General features: G+C 43.0%; 1 protein-coding gene across 1 annotated transcript in view; it reads right to left on the bottom strand.

Moving 5' to 3' along the window:
- LOC126249175 (nose resistant to fluoxetine protein 6-like) overlaps positions 1-20,232 on the bottom strand; it is a 422,987-nt gene that overhangs the window by 175,481 nt on the left and 227,274 nt on the right. The window lies entirely within an intron of this gene.

Below are 20,232 nucleotides of genomic sequence, written 5' to 3'. Positions count from 1 at the left end.
ATAACCATGTAGGTGTTGAATTACAGAGATTTCAGAGTGGATATGGCAATATAAGTAGAAAATTAAAAAATACACGAAGGATCACAAAAATGAAATTCTATAAGTTGATGACCAAATCTGTTCTACTGGATGGGAGTGAAACCTGGATTATGAAGAGAAACTAGCCCCACTGAGACAGCTGAAATGAAATTTTTTCAGACAGTCAAAGGTTTCACTAAGTTTGACAGGATTCCTAATGAAACATAAGGCAAGAACTGAATATTTTTACAGTAAATGACAAAACTGAAGAAAGCAAACAAACCTGAACGAACACCTGGAACAAATGAAAGAAATGAGGGTTATAAAGATGACCTTACAATAAAGATCCAAAGGAAAGAGGGACATGGATGGCCCCTTGAATGATGAAACTAATTCTTCCATGACCTTCTATTTGGATCATCTTGCACTGACATTCTGGTGTTGTTCACTCACCTTGTGACTGAATCGAGCAGATGAACTAATATGGCTCATTATAGATTTTATTACAGTCCATCCTCAGCAAAGTCTCATCTTAAATTAATTTATTCTTCTAGTTCCAAATACGAAATGCACATTGTACTAATTGTAGGATGTGGAAAACAAATTACTGTTTTCCTTTTACAATATAAAGTGTTGCAACTTGTAAAACCATAACAGATGACTGTCAAGTGCAATCGGACGTCGCAGAGGTAAAAATTCTTATATATTTCGATTTTTCTAGACATGTATCATTAAAATAACACGACAGACTGACACTAAACCTGCACTGATCGATAGTAATTTTTTATCCTGCATTGTTTGACACTACACTAAACTGGGGTGAACTCTGTAGACTTGCGATCGCAGCATTGACACCGCTCAATAACTAGCTTTTACTTGTGAATGGTGACAGATATTAGTGTCATTAAAATCCCAAAAGCTTGTTGGTACTTTTAGCTTTCACTCGCCATAACGCGTGGTCTAAAACATATCTGACAGTAACTACCTGCCATCAAATTTTTTCGCTACAAGATTTGTTAATCAAGTGCAGTGGTTGGCAAATAGCGTCATGTCACAATGACGGTAAGGAATTATGAAACGTTAAAGGGTTTGTTAAGAAGTTAAGATGCTACACTACAAAACTACAGAACTAAAAAATCATGCGAAACGAAACTTGGACTTTTTCTTCTGTTTTTAGAAGGAATTTAAAGCTTTTAAGGCCAAAGTACAGGGTGGAGCACAAAATGTGTTACCAACTGTTTCTTTCACAATTTACGATGCACATTATATATCCCGCTGGGATCGATACAGCAGTACCAGCAGAGCTTGGAAAAACAAATGAGTTACGAAATGACGTGTAATTCACGATACTGCCGCTAGGAGACTAGTAAGCAGCAATGGCTGACAATGGAAGACTGACGACACAGCAACTTTTTCATGAAACGAAAAGCCTTCTTGTGACTCAGAGGCGTTTTCGACAACAGTTTAACGCACGATGGGTCCCTTGCAAGAAGACCATCCACAGGTTGTACGATAAATTTGTACAGGAAGGAACAGTATTGGAAGCGAAGGGACCTCGGCCTAAGCCTGTTTGTTCGCCGGAGAATATTGAAGCGGTACGAGTTGCTGTACAGAGAAGTCCCAGGAAAACGTGTAGAAAGGCAGCAGTGCAACTGGGAATATCCAGACGCTCCATTCAACGCGTTCTTAAAAGTGCCTCCACATGTACCCATACAAGATGACCTGTGCACAGAAGCTCACTGAAGAACACAAGCAGCAGAGACTACTGTTTGCTCAGTGGGCAGAGGATAGGGAAGAAACTCTCAACAACGTTTGGTTTTCAGACGAGGCGCATTTTCATTTAGACGGTGTGGTTAACAAACAAAATGTACGCTTTTGGGCCACTGAAAACCCACAAGTGCTTCATGAACGACAACACTATGCTCCGAGGATTACAGCGTGGGCAGCAATTTCCAGTCACAGAATTATTGGACCCTTTTTCTTTGAAGAAACTGTGAACAGCGAGCGTTATTTGAGCATGCTTCGCAATAGCTTCATTCCACAGCTTCTTGCTACTGCCTTGCCCTTCAACATGCAGTGGTTCATGCAAGATGGAGCAAGGCCACATACTGCAAACACTGTGTTGGAGTTTTTACACGAGCATTTCGACATGCGGATCATGTCACTCAGGTTTCCAGGTCGCTTCAATGACGGACAAAATTGGGCCCCCAATAGTCCAGACCTCAATCCATGTGACTTGTCTTTGGAGGTACCTAAATGAAAAAATTTTCCCGAAACGTCCACGTGATTTAATGGAGCTCAGAAGACTTATTCTTCAAGCTTGCAGTAAGATTACGGAAGACATGTGCCGTAGGGTAAACACTAACTTCAGTGTTCGTTTGAAGGAAGGTAGGAAACGAAATGGTGGACATATTGAGCATGTGCTGAGTTAGAACAAATCTCAATGGACGGCTCTTCATTGTAGTATATGTTCCTTTCAGATTGTATTGACAATAAAGTTTATATTCAAGAACAAAATGGTTACATATTTCGTGCGCCACCCTGTAAGATCATAAAATGATGTCGTGTAGTCTTATATACCGCCAAGAGTTTTATTTTGCTGTCCTGGCCCAGTGCACAGTGAGGTTGCGGCATAAATGCAACAAGGCATCCAGCGAGCAGAGAGATGCGATGTGGCAGCCGCCAGCAGCGCCGCTGTATCATAAACTTGTCCTTAATTGGTAAGCTTAGCGTACCGCGCATGCATACACTGCAAACTTGCACCCAGTACGCAAGCTTGTGGCAGCCGCTTGGTGGTAGATAACTGCGTGACTTGACGCGTGGCTGTCAAGAAGCGCTCAAGCAGTTGCGGTAACATGCGAGATAGTATCGGTCATCTTCGGCAATTTCCGCCAACGTTCGTAAAGGTATCCGCCCTATCTCTCGCACACTGCAACCGCGTGCGGCCCACGCGGATAGGCCACAGGAGACTCTACAGGGTGAAAAGTATTTAAACCGACAAACTCTGGGAGGTTGTAGGGGACATCAAAACAAATACTTTCCCCTAATGTCATTTTTTCCTATGAGGAATATTTAGACCGGTGGAAGCCATAATACGCTCTTCAGTTGTTAGAGGCCGTATTACGATCTTCAATTGTTAGAGGGCGTATTACGTTCTTCAGTTGTAGGCAACTGCTGTCCACCAGTGTAGTAGTACATTGTCTCTGTTTACTAATGGAGCTATACACCTGGAGTGAGTACACTGATATGGTTGGTGCATGCTACATAGCGCACCACAAAGGACGAGCTGCACAGCGGGTTTATCAATATCCTAATCGCCGTAAGCCGCATCATACGACCTTTGCTGCTGTGTACCAACGTCTGCAGCTCATTTATCAGATTACCTGGACAGGGACGCCGTCGCACGGTAAGAACGCTGCAATTTGAGGAAGCTGTCTTGCAGCATGTTGAGCGGGATCCTTCAATCAGCACTCGTGCAATTGCTCGTAACATGGGGACGAATCAGACGAATGTAAGAACAGTCCTTCGAGAGCAGTTGTACCGTCCATTTCACTTACAGCGTGTCCACTGGAACCAGTTGATTATCCAGCGAGAGCACAGTTTTCGCAGTGGTACCTGAAACAGTGTGAAATGCAGCCTACATTTCCATCCTTTGTGTTGTTTACCGATGAAGCAACGTTCGGGCGTGATGGAGTCTTCAACATGCACAATTCGCATGTTTGGAGTGAGGATAACCCACATGCCACAGTAACTAGCGCTCATCAAGTGCGGTTCATCGTTAATGTGTGGATCAGTGTTGTTGGGGACTGTTTAATTGGGCCGTATCTGCTACTTAGGACATTAAATGGCTGGCACTATTACAATTTTCTCGCCAGGGAATTGCCAGAATTGTTGGAAGACGTCCCACTTCCTACAAGACAACGCATGTGGTTCCAACATGACGGGGCGCCGGCACATTTCAGTCGTCGTGTGCGTCGATTCCTGGACCGACGGTTCCCAGAAACGTGGATTGGCAGAGGTGGTTCCATGGCCCGCTCGATCCCCAGATATGTCCCCTCTGGACTTTTTTGTGTGGGGACAGATGCGCAACCTTGTTTACGCAACTCCTATAGCATCAGAAGAGGATCTGGTTGCCTGGATAGTAGCAGCAGCAGGAACAATTCAGGATACTCCTGGGGTTTTTGCCCGTGTCAGACAGAACATGATCCGATGGTGTAACCTTTGTTTACGTGTCAATGGAGGCATTTTTGAAAATCTTCTGTAATTGAAATTGGGTTGTGTTAATGTGTTGTCTCTTGGTCATAAAATTTGGAAAAGTGTTTGTTGGTTTAATTAATTTGCCACCAGAGAAATCTTCCTCTACCGGTTTAAATACTCCTCATAGGAAAAAATGACATTAGGGAAAAATATTTGTTTTGATGTCCCCTACAGCCTCCCAGAGTTTGTCGGTTTAAATACTTTTCATCCTGTACAGCCAGCACCCGCACCTCACCTTGCACATGCGCAAAAGCTCTCGGTAGCCAGCACGGGTATCTCACAGTTGTCTTTGGCGCACTGAAGATTTATCATAAACCCGTCATCCCTTGTAGGATTTCATGTAATTAAATGTCATGACGCATTGTTGGTAAAGACCTTCGAGAAATCGTAAGATGAGGAGTAATAGAATATCCAATTGGCGTTATTCAGCATGGCCATGTGTTCAGAGACGACAAGTATATGAACCTAAAGGAAGAGGATTCGCGTCCTGCAGTATACTAACTTCTTTTTCTTTTATCTTTGCATTCGTAACAGATTCTGGAACCAGCAATGACATTTGTATTCTTACTTACCAAAAGTATTTCGCCTTTTTTCCGAATATGTAACCATTCCTGACAGTGTGGTTAGGCAACAAAGAGTACAGCTTACATTACTATGAGTGAAACGAGCAGCTATGACATTTATAATTCCTTGCTTGTCACATGTATTTGCTGTGTATTTCCAAATATATTGCGATATTCGAGGGTGTAGTTATGCAGCATCCTAAGAGTACAGCTTAAATTACTCGCTTGTCAAAAACATTGGCTGTTTATTTCCGAATATGTCGCTATATCCGAGGGTGTGATTAGGTAGGAACTTAAGGCGACAGCTTTTGTTGCGCATTGTAATTCGACGTCTCTAACTACATGAGCACGCTGAACATCAAATGGCTCTGAGCACTATGCGACTTAACTTCTGAGGTCATCAGTCGCCTAGAACTTAGAACTACTTAAACCTAACTAACCTAAGGATATCACACACATCCATGCCCGAGGCAGGATTCGAACCTGCGACCATAGCGGTCGCTCGGTTCCAGACTGTAGCGCCTAGAACCGCTCGGTCACAACGGCCGGCCCAGACGCTTAGTACATGCGCAAGGTGTGCTGGTGCTGGCTGTAGCGTCTAGTGATAGGTCACGCACCTGCATGGCTCTCTCCTTTAAAGACCGAGTTGCCAAGTAACGCTTCTCGCGGTTATCCATCTGGAGGAAATCTGAAGGAAGTTACTGTAAGTAGTTAGATCAAATATTGGTGATAAAAGAAATTTCCGTCACCAATATTTGGTCAAGAAGAGAAGGTATGAGGGAGAGGATTTCCTTATTTCCAGACTTCGTGTCAATGTCTTGGGTTAATTGCCAAAGGTTTCCGTAGTGTCTCAGTGTGACGGCATGCGGCACTGTTAATGGTGATCCATCCGTCAGATAGGGATGTTAAGTTTGGCGAACCCCTTGGTGCCATTCGAGAGTAACAGGCTATGTTCCTTCCTTATCTCATTGTCAACAACAACGACGAAAATTTGTCACTAAAACTCTACACGGACTCATCACAGTCACCGACACTGGACAGAGACATGTAAGACGCAAGACTCACGCTTCAAGGACGGCAATGTGCCATCACACGCCAGGAAGTTAAATCTTTTCAATTACGTGACTAAACAATCACTCGGACATAAATCCACCGCCGCTGGGTATTGACTTTCAATCAGAATGTCCCCCCTCCCCCACCCTGTACGGGAATTACAGGAAGTGTAGGGTGTGACGTATGAACGACGACACAATTATAGAAGTTTGGCCCTGCTCGTGACTCGCGCACAGATAGCCAAAGCCGTTCAGGCGTTTGCTCGCGTAATGTGGGAAACCCTGGTTCGAGTCTTAAGTCCGGTACAAATTTTCATTGTTGTCATTCAATTATACAGCTGGTGGGTGACGGTATTCGCAACTGGGAGTACGTTTGATTCATGATTTCATGACGGCTGTACCCGCCGCAGTACCTGAACCTTCGAATATGCATGCATGTCCAAAGAAACATTGCATTGTACTTCTTAACAACACAGACACTGCAATAATGTTTAGGTAATTGCAATAACCAACTGAACAAATCGTAATTAAAAATTGCTCTGTAACGGGCGACCAGAAACCGTGGGCATCTGTTACCGAAATACTCGGGATATATACCTGAAAAATCTCAGAAATTTTGTCAGTGGAGTTCGGGTTCAGCGAGAATATGAATCATGGCAAAATATTAGACTGTACTAAAGGTTAATATCATGCTTAGATACGGTATCATACCGCATGAAGGTGATAAGTGTTCTACGCCAATACCGTCGAATGCGATGAATAAAAGCAATGGCATGAACAGAAATGAAACTTCTAAAAAAAAGTTATGTGCTGTGGTTCCGGAAGACGAATGGGGATATAACTCAAAAAATTGTTTACCTGGGTTGGTACTGAACCGCTCTATCAAGAAAATTATCATTATCAGATTTGGTGACACTGTCAGTTGATGTTTTGTTACTCTGTGACAAACATCAGATGTGCTGAATTTCCTTGGTTCAAACTTTATTTGCAAGTATCAGTCTAAATTGTGTTGTTTCAGTTTAAGTACCTGGTAAGTAAATTTTCAATCCTGATTCATTAACCAGAAGTTCAGTTTTAAACTATACTTTAACCTGATTTGTGTTTTCCACCAAATGAAAACGTAGGGTTGTGTTTTTGGAATTTATGGGCTGGACGGAAACAGTAATCGTCTGTGTGTCTTCCGAAGAAGATCAAGAATTTCACAGAACTCAAATACCATCTGGCACTGTTTTCATCCTGGGAGATTATGCAGTGATTAAATATATGGAAAAAGTAAGCAGTAGTTTAGACTGTATGGTTGCAAAGTTTGTTAGTTAGTAAGCAAAGGTTAGGTTGATATTTTTTTGAAAAACAAGGTGGATTGAACGTGTTCATTCTAACAGATGAGGAGTCATTTTTTAGTAAACACGATGTTGTTGGAAACCTCTTCGTTATTTCTGGTGGTACAGTATACAGATTCAAAGATAGTTTTAAACATGATGTCAGTGACTTAATGTATTAACGAACAACCCAAGTTCATAATTTTAATTTTACAATAAACTAATTAGAGACATAGAACTTTTATTTGAAAAACACAATAAAAAGCCAAAATTCATGCAATATTATTTTGTATTCAGTAAAACTTTTTTCACGCGGATAAATTGTTTTTCTTATTTTCCTTGATCCAACGCAGATTTTCACATATCTCTAGTCACCTCAGAGAGCAATAACTGGGAAGAATAATAGTATTAACAATGCTGTTTCTATTCCCCCTCTCTGTGAGGATAACAGAAATGCCAATTTTTTATTTATTTTTTGTTATAAAAGCACGTGCTTGCTCCCAAATCTAATTATAAGTTTAATGTCAGGCAGAAAAACTTTTGATCTTGATATTTTTTAAAAATTCTCAGTTGTTTTGTTTGAAATTTGAGAACTGTTTTTACTCTCCAAATTTTAGGGTACAACATATCAAGCAACTGGAGTTGTGTTTTAAATATCACACGAGGAAAATTAACAAGCACACACACACACACACACACACACACACACACACACACACACACAAACGCATACGCGTGTTCAGCTTCATTTTTGCCTGTTTGCCAGTATGTTACACGAAGAAGCAGTGAACGTGTTGGAGACTAGCAGAGAAATCAATTGAGCTCGCAAGTGGAGGGAACAGCTTAGGCGTGTTGTGTGCAACAGTGCAACCAGTACCTGGGAACTGGATCTTGAGGCCAACCAACTTGACTGCCGGGAAAATGCGCTCCAGTGCGCGAGCGTCAAGGCTGTTTACACAAGTAGTGTTTACTGGCCTCCTACCCAAGGTCGAGCTAGGCGAAGCGTCATTGCGCTGCATAAGCAGCAGCCGAAGTGCTCGGCTATCCATTAGCCTAGTCGTAACCGTGCTGCTTCCAAAGGCTTTCAGTTGCGCAACATCTCTGCGGAGACAGATTACATTAATGTCGCTTATCTGGTGCGAGTCTAACTACCGACACGACACTGTTACGACTTCTCCAGTTGTAATGTCGTTAACATTCCATGAAACGTTAATACGGTTGCTTTCGAAACAGCGCTACAGTTAGCTAATGTGGCATATCAACGTTCTTAAAATTTTTTTTCTCTCGAGATGTCTTTTGAGAGTAATAAAGATGTATCCAAGTGAAGATAGGAAATCCACTAATTAAAATCTTAGAAATTAGACAACTGCGGTTGTTCCCTTTTAGGGAATACCGTGGCCATTGCACAAATGTGGTTCAATGTTTGTAAAACGGTAACAATTTTAGTTTCGAATAATTAGTATGTTAACTTAGCTCTTCCCTCGAGTTTTTCTGTGTAGCAATAGGGTTTCTTCCAAGACAAATATCCACAGCAGGCTAGAAGCGCCATGCAACCAAGCATTGTTTTCTGGCGCGGGGACTGTTCCGTGCTTCTTTCCTGTTAGTATACAAAGTTGGTCACGTAACGTGGGCCCTAGATGTTTCAGTACAGATCAGTACATAGAACCATGGCTTTCGGCCAGCGATAGCACGCAAAGGACAGAATGTTATCTCATGCACTTTTTTGTAAATCAAAGTACTGAAGAAAATATGAATTGAAAAATAGGAATGCAGTGGCATGATATAGCTATTGTGAGTATTCGCAGCTCCCATTTCTCGAAAGTAACTGGAAAAATTTGCTAATTCTCAGGCTGAATTCTGCCATAGAACATGTTTCCACGTAAACAATAACATAATGAGCCTGAAAATGTGCTTAGTCACCTGAAGTCATTTTCAACGCACGAACGTCCCGACTAAAACTCGTTATTGGTACCTGAAACATTCGAAAAATTTTCTTTAGTTTTTCTTTCTCATTTTTTCTCGATTCCTGCCAAGAAAAGCTACATTATGATACTGCACCAAACCTGGGATTGTGCTTGACATTTCATTTCAATTTTGGATCCAAAGTATGACTAAAAATTAATGAAAATTGCTGAGATATGGAGAATATACACACATCAAAAAAAGCTTTGCGTCACCCCCGGTTCTCAGAACTCCTGAAGACAGACTTTGACTGTGGATATTGTATCAAAGACACAGTCCCTTTGACTGTTCAGAAATGTCACTAAACCAGCCCAAAGATATAAGCAACAATGCATGAGCAGCGCCTATTAGACAGAGGGGGTCCGACAGCCGATCAGTTACAGTCTTTCCACCAGGAAGGAGGTACTCGGATCGTGTTGTCTGTAGTTCAACCATGCCTAGACGGTCAATACCGCGGTTCGATCGCGACCGCATTGTTACTTTGTGCCAGGAAGGGCTCTCAACAAGAGAAGTGTCCAGGCGTCTCGGAGTGAACCAAAGAGATGTTGTTCGAACATGGGAGGAGATACAGAGCGACAGGAACTGTCGATGATATGCCTCGCTCAGGCCGCCCAAGTCATACTACTGCAGTGGATGACCGGTATTTACAGATTATGGCTCGGAGGAACCCTGACAGCAACGCCACCAAGTTGAATAATGTTTTACGTGCAGCCACAGGACGTCGTGTTACGACTCAAACTGTGCGCAATAGGCTGCATGATGCGCAACTTCACTCTCAACGTCCAGGGCGAGGTCTCATCTCTGCAACCACGACACCATGCAGCGCGGTACAGATGGGCCTAACAACATGCCGAATGGACCACTCCTGGTTGGCATAACGTTCTCTTCAGCGATGAGTGTCGCATATGCCTTCAACCAGACAATCGTCGGAGACGTGTTTGGAGGCAACCCGGTCAAGCTGAACTCCTTAGGCACACTGTCCAGCGAGTGCAGCAAGGTGGAGGTTCCCTGCTGTTTTGGGTTGGCATTATGTGGGACTGGTGGTCATGAAAGGCGCCGTAACGGTAGTACGATACGTGAATCCCATCCTCCAACTGATAGTACAACCATATCGGTAGCATATTGGTGAGGCATTCGTCTTCATGGACGACAATTCGCGCCCCCGTCGTGCACATCTTGTGAATCATTTCCTTCAGGATAACGACATCGCTCGACTAGAGTGACGAGCATGTTCTCCAGACATGAACCGTATCCAACATGCCTGGGATAGATTGAAAAGGATTGTTTATGGACGACGTGACCCACCAACTACTCTGAGGGATCTACGCCGAATCGCCGTTGAGGAGTAGTAGAATCTGGACTAACAGTGCCTTGATGAACTTCTGGATAGTAATGCACGACGAATACAGTCATGCATCGAAGCAAAAGGACGTACTACTGGGTATTAGAGGTACCGGTGTGTACAGCAGTCTGGACCACCACCTCTGAAGGTCTCGCTGTATGGTGGTACAACATGCAATGTGTGGTTTTCATGAGCGATAAAAAGGGCGCAAATGATGTTTATGTTAATCTCTATTCCAATTTCCTGTGCAGGTTCCGGTACTCTCGGTGGTGGTGGTGGTGGTGGTTAGTGTTTAACGTCCCGTCGACAACGAGGTCATTAGAGACGGAGCGCAAGCTCGGGTTAGGGAAGGATTGGGAAGGAAGTCGGCCGTGCCCTTTCAAAGGAACCATCCCGGCATTTGCCTGAAACGATTTAGGGAAATCACGGAAAACCTAAATCAGGATGGCCGGAGACGGGATTGAACCGTCGTCCTCCCGAATGCGAGTCCAGTGTGCTAACCACTGCGCCACCTCGCTCGGTCCGGTACTCTCGGAGCCGAGGTGATGCAAAACCTTTTTCGATGTGAGTAGAAAATTTAGCTGGCTTAAAAATGTAATTTGTGCTTAATTAAGCGGAGTAGCAGATTCATGCACTAGGACCTCAACAGTTTCTCACTGTCGTCTCTAGAAAAGCTAATTCAGCTTAATTCATTAGTGCGCTATTTTTTCACTGAGGGAGTTTAGGATATAGTCTTCAGCAGCTAAGCGTATAGTAATTTTTGTCGATGTATCAATGAAACAATCGAATCAGTTGCGAAACTTTTTGCTTTGGACTAAAGTTTCGTACTTCATCGAAAACTCTACAAAATTTAGAACAGTTCTTGGACAATCTGTTGTCCCCAGATCGTAGTGTTGCTTGCGTTTCCACTGCATCGTTTCACAAACTGTTCCACGGGCATGAAATAATGGCTTCATAAGGATGTCTGCGATAATCCAACGCAGCTTCCTTGAGTCACCGCATACATGGTTCATGGCATACGTGTCTTCTATAGGGTATTTTGAGTTTCATCTCATGTATTTTATGCTGGGAAGATATTGCATGATGCTGCAGGCTGTAGGTTGGTGTCTATGATCTTTAAGCTATTCCCTTGATGTGGCTAATGTGTGAAGGAGCGCACCATCTTCTTAAAAAATAATCAAGTGCTCGGGAAGAGTAAGATAGGGACAATCGTTACAGCAAAGCAGCACGCTGTGGAACGAACTCCTGGAATGACCAGCCACAAACATTCCAATGTGTCCGATGTTGAGCTTGCCTGACAAATCTGAAGCAATTCCATCGATTTCCTTGCGTGCAATTTTTCTTTTCTCGGAGTTCATTTTCGTTTCCAGTCTTTACTGAGATCAACATCGACTGAGAAATGCTGACCTTTGATGTATGCGTCGACTGCAGCATTTTATTCCCGACCAGATGTGAACTTCTGCTAAACTGACAATAATGAACCAGAGAAAATGTAAAGCACGGAGGCCTTGCAAGGAAACTAGCGTAAATCCTCGAGAAATCTACTGCAAAAGGGCATTCAATTAGATGTTGCAGTTTGTAAATGGCCGCTTTTATTCCTTTCGAATAACGTCAAGGCTTGGATAGTTTCATGTTTCTAATAATGACTGAACATCACGTTAGCATAAAATATATTTGGTTTTGGCTAAATTGAATGAAACCTGCTTGATTAGTTGCCCATTTTCTATATAGGTTCCGGTATTTAACTAAGCGGAGTAGCAGATTCATACCCTAGTACCTCAGCAGTTTCTTTAGTAACGGTAATACAGAGTGATCTGTAGTAACCATATTCCTTTGAAAAGTCATTAGAGGAAATGGAGGCAGAGATGTTCGCATACAATATCAGTGTTGTGTTGCTTAAACATAATCACCTCTAATACTAATGTGAATGTAATGTTGCAAAACGATATGAAAAGGAATGAGTACGTGAGCGCGTAGCAGGGAAGACGAGTGGTCGACTTTGGCTTACTGGCAGAGTTTTATGGAAGAACAACTCATCTAGAAAGATGGTCGCATATGAAAAACTGTGCAATCCATCCTTGAGTACTGCTCGTGTGTTTAGAACCCATTTCAGGCCGAATTACAAGAAGACATGAAAGCAGTTCAGAGGCATATTGTTAGATTTGTTACCAGTATGTTCAATCAACAAGTGATTGTTACTGAGATGTTTCGTAAACTCAAATCGGAATTCCTGAAAGGAAGCCGACGTTCACTACTGAGAAACTTTAGAGAACAGGCCTTTGAAGCTGACTGCAGAACGATCGTACTGCCGCCAACGTACATTTCGCATAAGAGCGCGAAAACAAGATAAGAGAAATTGGGGCTCTTATAAAGGCATAAGACAGTTGTTTTTCCATCGCTCCATTTGAGAGAGGAGGAGGAAAGGAAATGACTAGTAATGGTACTTGGTACACTCCGCCATACACCATACAATGGCTTCCAGAGTATGTATGTAGACGAAGACGTAGAAAGAAGTACGTCCGAATAAAAGGGTGATGGAGCAGTCTCAATCATCAATCTTCTAAGAAGATGCCACGAAAGCGCCTCTGTCAAACGAACTTATTGTGTATCTGTAGTCAATATCGTCCAAACGAAAGCTCCCAGTCTGCGTGATAGGCAGCTGGCTGTTTCTCAAGCTGAAAAATTTTCCCTGTCTTAGGAGTCTCGGAACGATTACGCTGGAATCCATAGCTCGCACAGCACTGACGTAACAGCATAGGTAGCTGGAATGCTGTCCTTTTTTTTTTCTCCTTCAACGAAAGTGAAAACTAGAGTTCTGGACAAATAAACTGTAACGTCAGTTTTACTATATGCTTGGACAGCAAGTAACACATCGAACTCTTTTTACTGTTCTATCAGAGCAGTTCCTAAATAAAAGTGTCTTTATTACACGAAATTCGAACGCTTGTCTTTTGCTACGTCCCAGTACTTCTGTCTCGTCTTGCTTCTGAATGATTTTGTGCTGTTGTTTTGCTGAACACAAGAACTATACGTGTTGGTTAGCTAATTAAGGAATCGTTAGCGTATACGTACGGAATAGCTTAGCTGCAGCTCTTATTGCGGATTCATGAAGAGTTCTCTGGCCGGAGTAGGAATATTAACAACTTCCTGCGTGCTGATTAAACACCGTTTTTAGCTGAAACACCTGGTTATATTGGTGAAGAATAACAATTAGACGCCTATCCTTTTCGCACCGTCTTCTCTTAATTTCATTATATTTAATACTGACGTATGTCTTGATCCACATTAATTTTACTTCTTCCCGATAATTCGTGTGTTATCCATGGAGTGCTATACAAAATGGATATATAATGAGTGATAGTCTGTTCACGGATGACTGGATAGCGACGCTGAATTGTTGGTTGTTTGGATTGACTTTCCAGAAGTCTATCAGTTTTTAAAAACTCGGCAGAGTGATATGAAAAAGTGTTTCGAGAAGTTACACAACTACTTCCGAATCTGCCTTTCCTGCTAGGTCAAAAACACTCAGGGAAATTTTAGGAAAAGCTGAGAGATAATCAATGGCGCGTTTCTTTCCTTGATGACTGTTCACTTCGACAGAATGTAATTCGTATTTAATAGCTCGATGACGACAGAAAATGAAACACACGAGCCAACCACTAGTGCAGCATCATTTATAACCCATTATTCTTCGTAATACGTCGATATGAGCTTTCGTTGCGAGGTTATTTGTTTTACCTTTTGGAATTTTTGTAAGCAAACTGATACTAGATTTAATATTCGTATCATTAGTTCTATGTGTTCACATTTAAGGCAGAAGTTTACAGATTTCTAGAGTTTTGAAACGAAATGATTCCTAGTGGTTATATTTAATTTCATTTATAACTTTTCATCAATTTCACAATGTTTATGTTCTTTATGTTGTCACAGAAAAAAATTACGAAAGCTATGACTAGAAGAGGGTAATTCTGCATTTACTATCCCATTGCACTGGAACCAAACTTTGTGGTTAGCGGGGACAGAGCGAGAGAGAAGGAATAAGCTGATGAATTAAATCACTTTTCAACTATATTAGTCGGTTTTGCAAGTCAAAGGTTTCCTCATTTCGAACATTAAACGTTCTATTTAAAAGTATTCAATCAGTAATGTACGAATGGATGAAAAGCTTTAGTTTTTTATGCTACACAGCGATGTCATGGTTACCTACTTCAGTCGTACATATACAGGATGTCTCCAGATTTTTACTAACCAGTTCAGAATTACAACTACAGAGCTTTAAGCTTGTGTGGTATTTGAAACGTAAAGTAAACATGCACCTCTTTAACAGCGTTCTATAGCTTATGAAAGTAGCAATACTTTCATATCATAGACGCCAACGTCCGTAGCGGAACTCCTCTAAAAAAAACCTGAGAAATTCGCTAATTTTGAAGCTAAATTCTTCCACTATAACTCAGTTTCATCCCTTGTAAACGATGTTAAGTGGAAAAGGTAAAATGGCACCACTGTAATAGATTTCTGAATCATCATAGCTAATTTTCCATCTGTTACCTGGCCTCTTTTTACGAGCAGTAGGATGTCAGAGTACAGGATACCTTGCCATTGCTTCAAAATCTAAGTGCAGTAGATAAATATGTCTTTACTCTCAAATGTACTCAGAAATACTCAGCCTTCTTACTACCACGTGACACTTCATTGCTCTGTAACAAATGTTTCAGAAATATACTGAGAATCCTCGAAACGAACGCTACTGTGTGTAAGATGGTGCAGTGGGCATGTGAATTTCTCATATGAACGAAATTTCACTGACAGGAAACCAGTGATGTGCATTCAAAGACAAAGAAAAGACGCACCGCGAAGGAATTATCCGGATGGGACGGAAATCGGTAGATGTGATGTGCATGTAAATACAAACAAATGATTTCGATTTATAAAAAAGCTGGATGACTTATTAAAGACAAAAAGCTTCACAAACTGAGCAAGTCAATAACGGGTTGGTGTACCTCTGACCCTTATGCAAGCAGTTATTCGCCTTGGGATTGATTGATAAAACTGTTAGATGTCCTCCTGAGGAACATCGTGTCAGATTCTGTCCTAATGGCGCGACAGATTGTCAAAAGCCCGTGATGGTTGGAGGGCCCTGCCCATATGCTCCAAAGGTTCTCAGTTGGGGAGAGATCCGGCGACCTTGCAGGCAGTAGAGACTCTCGTCGTGTGCGGGCTGTCATTATATTGCTGAAATGTAAGCCCAGGATGGCTTGCCACGAAGGACAACAAACGAGGCACGGAATATTGTCGACGAACCGGGGTGCCGCGAATAACAACCAAAGGGGTCCTGCTATGAAATGCAGTAGCAGCCCAGACCATCGCTTCTGGTTTTATTGCCATATCGTGGCGAGAGTCAGGTTCGTATCCCGCTGTTGTCCAGGACGTCTCCAGACGCATCGTCGCTGGTCTTTCGGGCTCATTTCGACACTGGAGTCATCATTGAAGACAATTCTACTCTGGTCAATGAGAGTCCAGGTGGAATGTGGCCGACATCGCTGCAAACGAACTTGTTGGTGTGCAGAGGTCAATGGTAGTCGGCACAAATGGCGCCGTCAGCTCGGCTCCCTTTCTGTGAACCGCCTATTAATGGTTCTTATGGTCACTGAAGCACCAGCTGCACGTCGGACTGATGATAATGATGAATCCGGGGCTTTGAGTGCCTCTCTGACGACTGCTCGGTCCCCACGTTCTGTCGTCTTTCTAGGTCGACCGCTTCATTCGTGATGCTGTGTTCCGCCATTGTTCACGAATTCCTGTCAACACCGTCGAATAGTGCCGTCTAGCGATTCGCCGATTACCCCAACCGGCTACTTTGAGACCAGCTACGCGTCGACATGAAAGTTTTCTGGGTATGGTACCGCGTCATAATGTAAAAACTACTGCTGCTGGAGAAAAACCAACGTTTCGGCCCCGGTTGCAGCGGCCTTCTTCTGGGTCTAATGGTGCGTTCTAGCTATGCAGTGTCCTTTATATTTTGTTGTTACTGTTCACTGCGCATTCCATTGCGTCATATTTTAAAAGGTAGGTAGTTTCATTGGACAGTTAAGGAAGAAGGAGAGGGAACTTTATTTTAATAGGTTATTGCGGTGGAGGAAGAACGTAACCTCTGTTGTCTATTGGCTCTTGTGTTTTGTGCCATGATTGTTGGCCACCGTCTAATGAGAAGTTGGCTGCTGTTTACCAACTGCTGGACGTCGGCCACGCGGCGGCAGCTACTCGCCGGTAGTGTTCGTGCCTCGTGTTGACAGTGCGGTCTGTTGGGCTCTGATTGCTGGCGGCCAAGATGGGGCAAGCCTGAGTCCATCCTCCCTGTTCATGTTGTTCGGGTGTTTAAGTATTTCGATGGCCTCTCTGATTTTGCGTTTCGTCATAACTGGCTGCTTGGCCAACACACAGGCTTCGCTGAATTTTATTTCTTTTCCGTAGTCTTTCTGATGTTCTGCCACTGCGGATTTGTTGCGTTGCAAGAGACGAATATAGCGCTCGTGTTCCCGAATGCGCGTTGCTATTGGCCTACCAGTCTCGCCGATGTATGCCTCTCCACATTCGCATTCCACCTTGTAAACGCCTGCAGTGTGTAATGCATCCACCTTGTCCTTGGTGGAGCCTAGCACGTCCTGGATCCTACGACCACTATACAAGACAGGCTGCACCCCAACGCGGCGAAGGTGTTTGCCTATTCGGTCCGTAACGGCTATGCGTCATCTCTCAAATGCTGACATCTGCGTATATTGTTCACGCGACTGTCTATGAGTCATAATTATTGTCCATCTGAGTGCACGGAATGAAATTCCCAAAGACTTTATAAACCGAGTTCGAGTCTCGGTCCGGCACACAGTTTTAATCTGCCAGGAAGTTTCATATCAGCGCACACTCCGCTGCAGAGTGAAAATCTTATTCTGGACTTTATAACATGTCGACGTCCCCTGTTTGGGTAGCTGCGTGATGAAATTACGCTGCAGCCAGACACATTCATCCATCGGACGCCAAAGGGTACAGTTTTGCATTTTCTGTACGTACCTGTATGAATGTAAGTGTGTGACCAATTTCCAATTTGCATAATTCGTCGGTTTTTGTTTTGTTTTAGAGGGCATTCCTGCGAACGGTGGTTACCACTCGAAGTTAGATGTTGCTAAGTTTGTTGTTACGCAATCATTCTACTTGATTTTAAAACGTGGATCATACTATGCGTGTTTTCACTTCAGTAGTTACGCTAATGTTTGATAATGTGTTATGTACGCTGGTCCGTACATAGGTTGCGCTTCTTATATTTCACATGTAGACTTCACATCTGAGATAGCTGTGTCCGTACCTGCTGTGGCTGTGCGAAACTTTTATTAGGAACGCTCCGCATGTTGCTTTCCCCCGCAATGATAAGTGGTAGCTAAAGAAGATGTTGTATGCATAACAATTTTAACTGTGATGTAGCTTGATAATAGACAAGGGGGCGACATTATCTGGTTGCTAAATAATTAATTAAAGTGTTCATTTCGAAATAAAAGAATAGCCTACGCAGGAAAATGAATACCTTTAATAAATTTAAAACGGCTGTGGACCCATAATTCAGTGGTTAAACACTGGACTCGCATTCGGGAGGACGACGGTTCAATCCCGCGTCCGGCCATCCTGATTTAGGTTTTCCGTGATTTCCCTAAATCGCTTCAGGCAAATGCCGGGATGGGGCCTTTCAAAGGGCACGGCCGACTTCCTTCCCCGTCCTTCCCTAATCCGATGAGACCGATGACCTCGCTGTCTGGTCTCCTTCCCCAAACTGTTAATTCTTTCTGTAATGGATTAAGTAATCGTACGTGGCATTTGTAATTAGTGGTTTTTGGCAAAGTAGAGCAAACCTACTGCGCGATGGATTGTACTGAGATTGTTCAAGGGAACTCTGCTGTCAGTAAATTCTGCTGTCGATCCGTATACAGCTAGCATGTCCGCATTGGCGAAAATATTGTTCCCATCAGCTTCATGTCTCTCCGCAGTAGATAGGCTTTATCACGCAAACACGCGATGTTTTCCATAATACACACGAAACAAGTTTAATCACATTAAGCGATTTATCTTACCTTTTTAACTGTTTGCGGATTTTGTCAGCGTAAAATCTGAAAAGTAAAACGCGAGAATACGGTGCAGTCACGTGGCACTTAAATTATGCAGTCAATAGTTTTAACATTATGATGCAGTCGTCAGCGTGTCTCAGTATACTCTCTTCACGTATTACCCCAAGATGTCAAACTTTGACATTTATTAGAGGGACCGGAAAGCAGTGTCATTTTTTACATTAAATTCAAACAAATAAACTCTTAACAACTTATTTATTTTTAATCAGTGATGTAATACCTTCGTTATTAACAACCTTTTTCCATTAGTGGGCAAATTTTCGATACCGGATCGACAATAAATCAATTGTTTTTTGAGCAAAATATCTGGAGTTGGAATTTTGGACATCATTGAGATTTTCACATTTTTTGCCACGTAGAAAATGTTGTAGCAATCGGAATAAGCGGAAATTCGATGCTGCAATGTCGAGCGAGTATGGTGGTTGAGGCAATACGTTCCACCCTAACTCATTAATTTTTTCCAGGGTTCGTCTTGCGCAGTGAGGTCTTGTATTGTTGTGTTGCAGAATAACGTTTTCTCTGTTGACAATTACTGGGCAATTAGTTGCATGTAGTGGATCGGTTAGCTTTGTTTATCATTCCTAATCTGTTGCAAATATTCGTGGATGGTCGACCAAGGTTGGTTAATAGTGTTTGACGGTTCTTCGATTATCTGACACTTCTGCTCTTAAGATGTCATTGTCCAAGGCTGTTTGCCCTCCTGATCGATACGAGTCGCAAACACCAAAATTATCGGATTTGAACTTAGATAACCACCTCTGGCATTTGCGAACGCCTAATGCACTTGGATAAACACCTCAAATGTTTCTGGTAGCAACTGTTGCGTTACTACCCTTACAAAGCCCGTCCGGTTAGCCGTGCGGTCTAACGCGCTGCTTCCCGGCCGGGAAGGCGTACCGGTCCCCGGCGGATTTGTGTCGAGGTTCGGTGTGCCGGCCAGTCTGTGGATGGTTTTTAAGGCGGTTTTCCATCTGTCAAGGCGAATGTGGGCTGGTTCCCCTTATTCCGCCACACACTGCGCAAACACTTTCTCCACCTACGCGTACACCAGAATTACTCTACCACGCAAACTTTGGGGTTACACTCGTCTGGTGTGAGACGTTCCCAGAGGGATCCACTGGGGGCCGAACCACACAATAACCCTGGGTTCGGTGTGGGGCGGCGGTGGGGTGAGTGGACTGCTGTAGCCTGTTGTCGGGTTATGAACCTCCGAGGGCTACTGCGGGGACGAAGCCTCTCAGCTTATCCACTACGGATATCTAAAGAACCTGTGACTGTTTATTCAATGTAAATAAATATAAGACAATAAAAACAAAAATAGGTTCAAATGGCTCTGAGCACTATGGGACTCAACTGCTGAGGTCATTAGTCCCCTAGAACTTAGAACTAGTTAAACCTAACTAACCTAAGGACATCACAAACATCCATGCCCGAGGCAGGATTCGAACCTGCGACCGTAGCGGTCTTGCGGTTCCAGACTGCAGCGCCTTTAACCGCACGGCCACTTCGGCCGGCAACAAAAATAGTATAAACCATACTATGCTAGATATG

Source organism: Schistocerca nitens, chromosome 3 (genome assembly GCF_023898315.1).
Source record: "Schistocerca nitens isolate TAMUIC-IGC-003100 chromosome 3, iqSchNite1.1, whole genome shotgun sequence".
NCBI lineage: Eukaryota > Metazoa > Arthropoda > Insecta > Orthoptera > Acrididae > Schistocerca > Schistocerca nitens.
The sequence above is the reverse complement of the archived record's forward strand: the minus strand, read 5'-3'. Positions and strand labels throughout refer to the sequence as shown.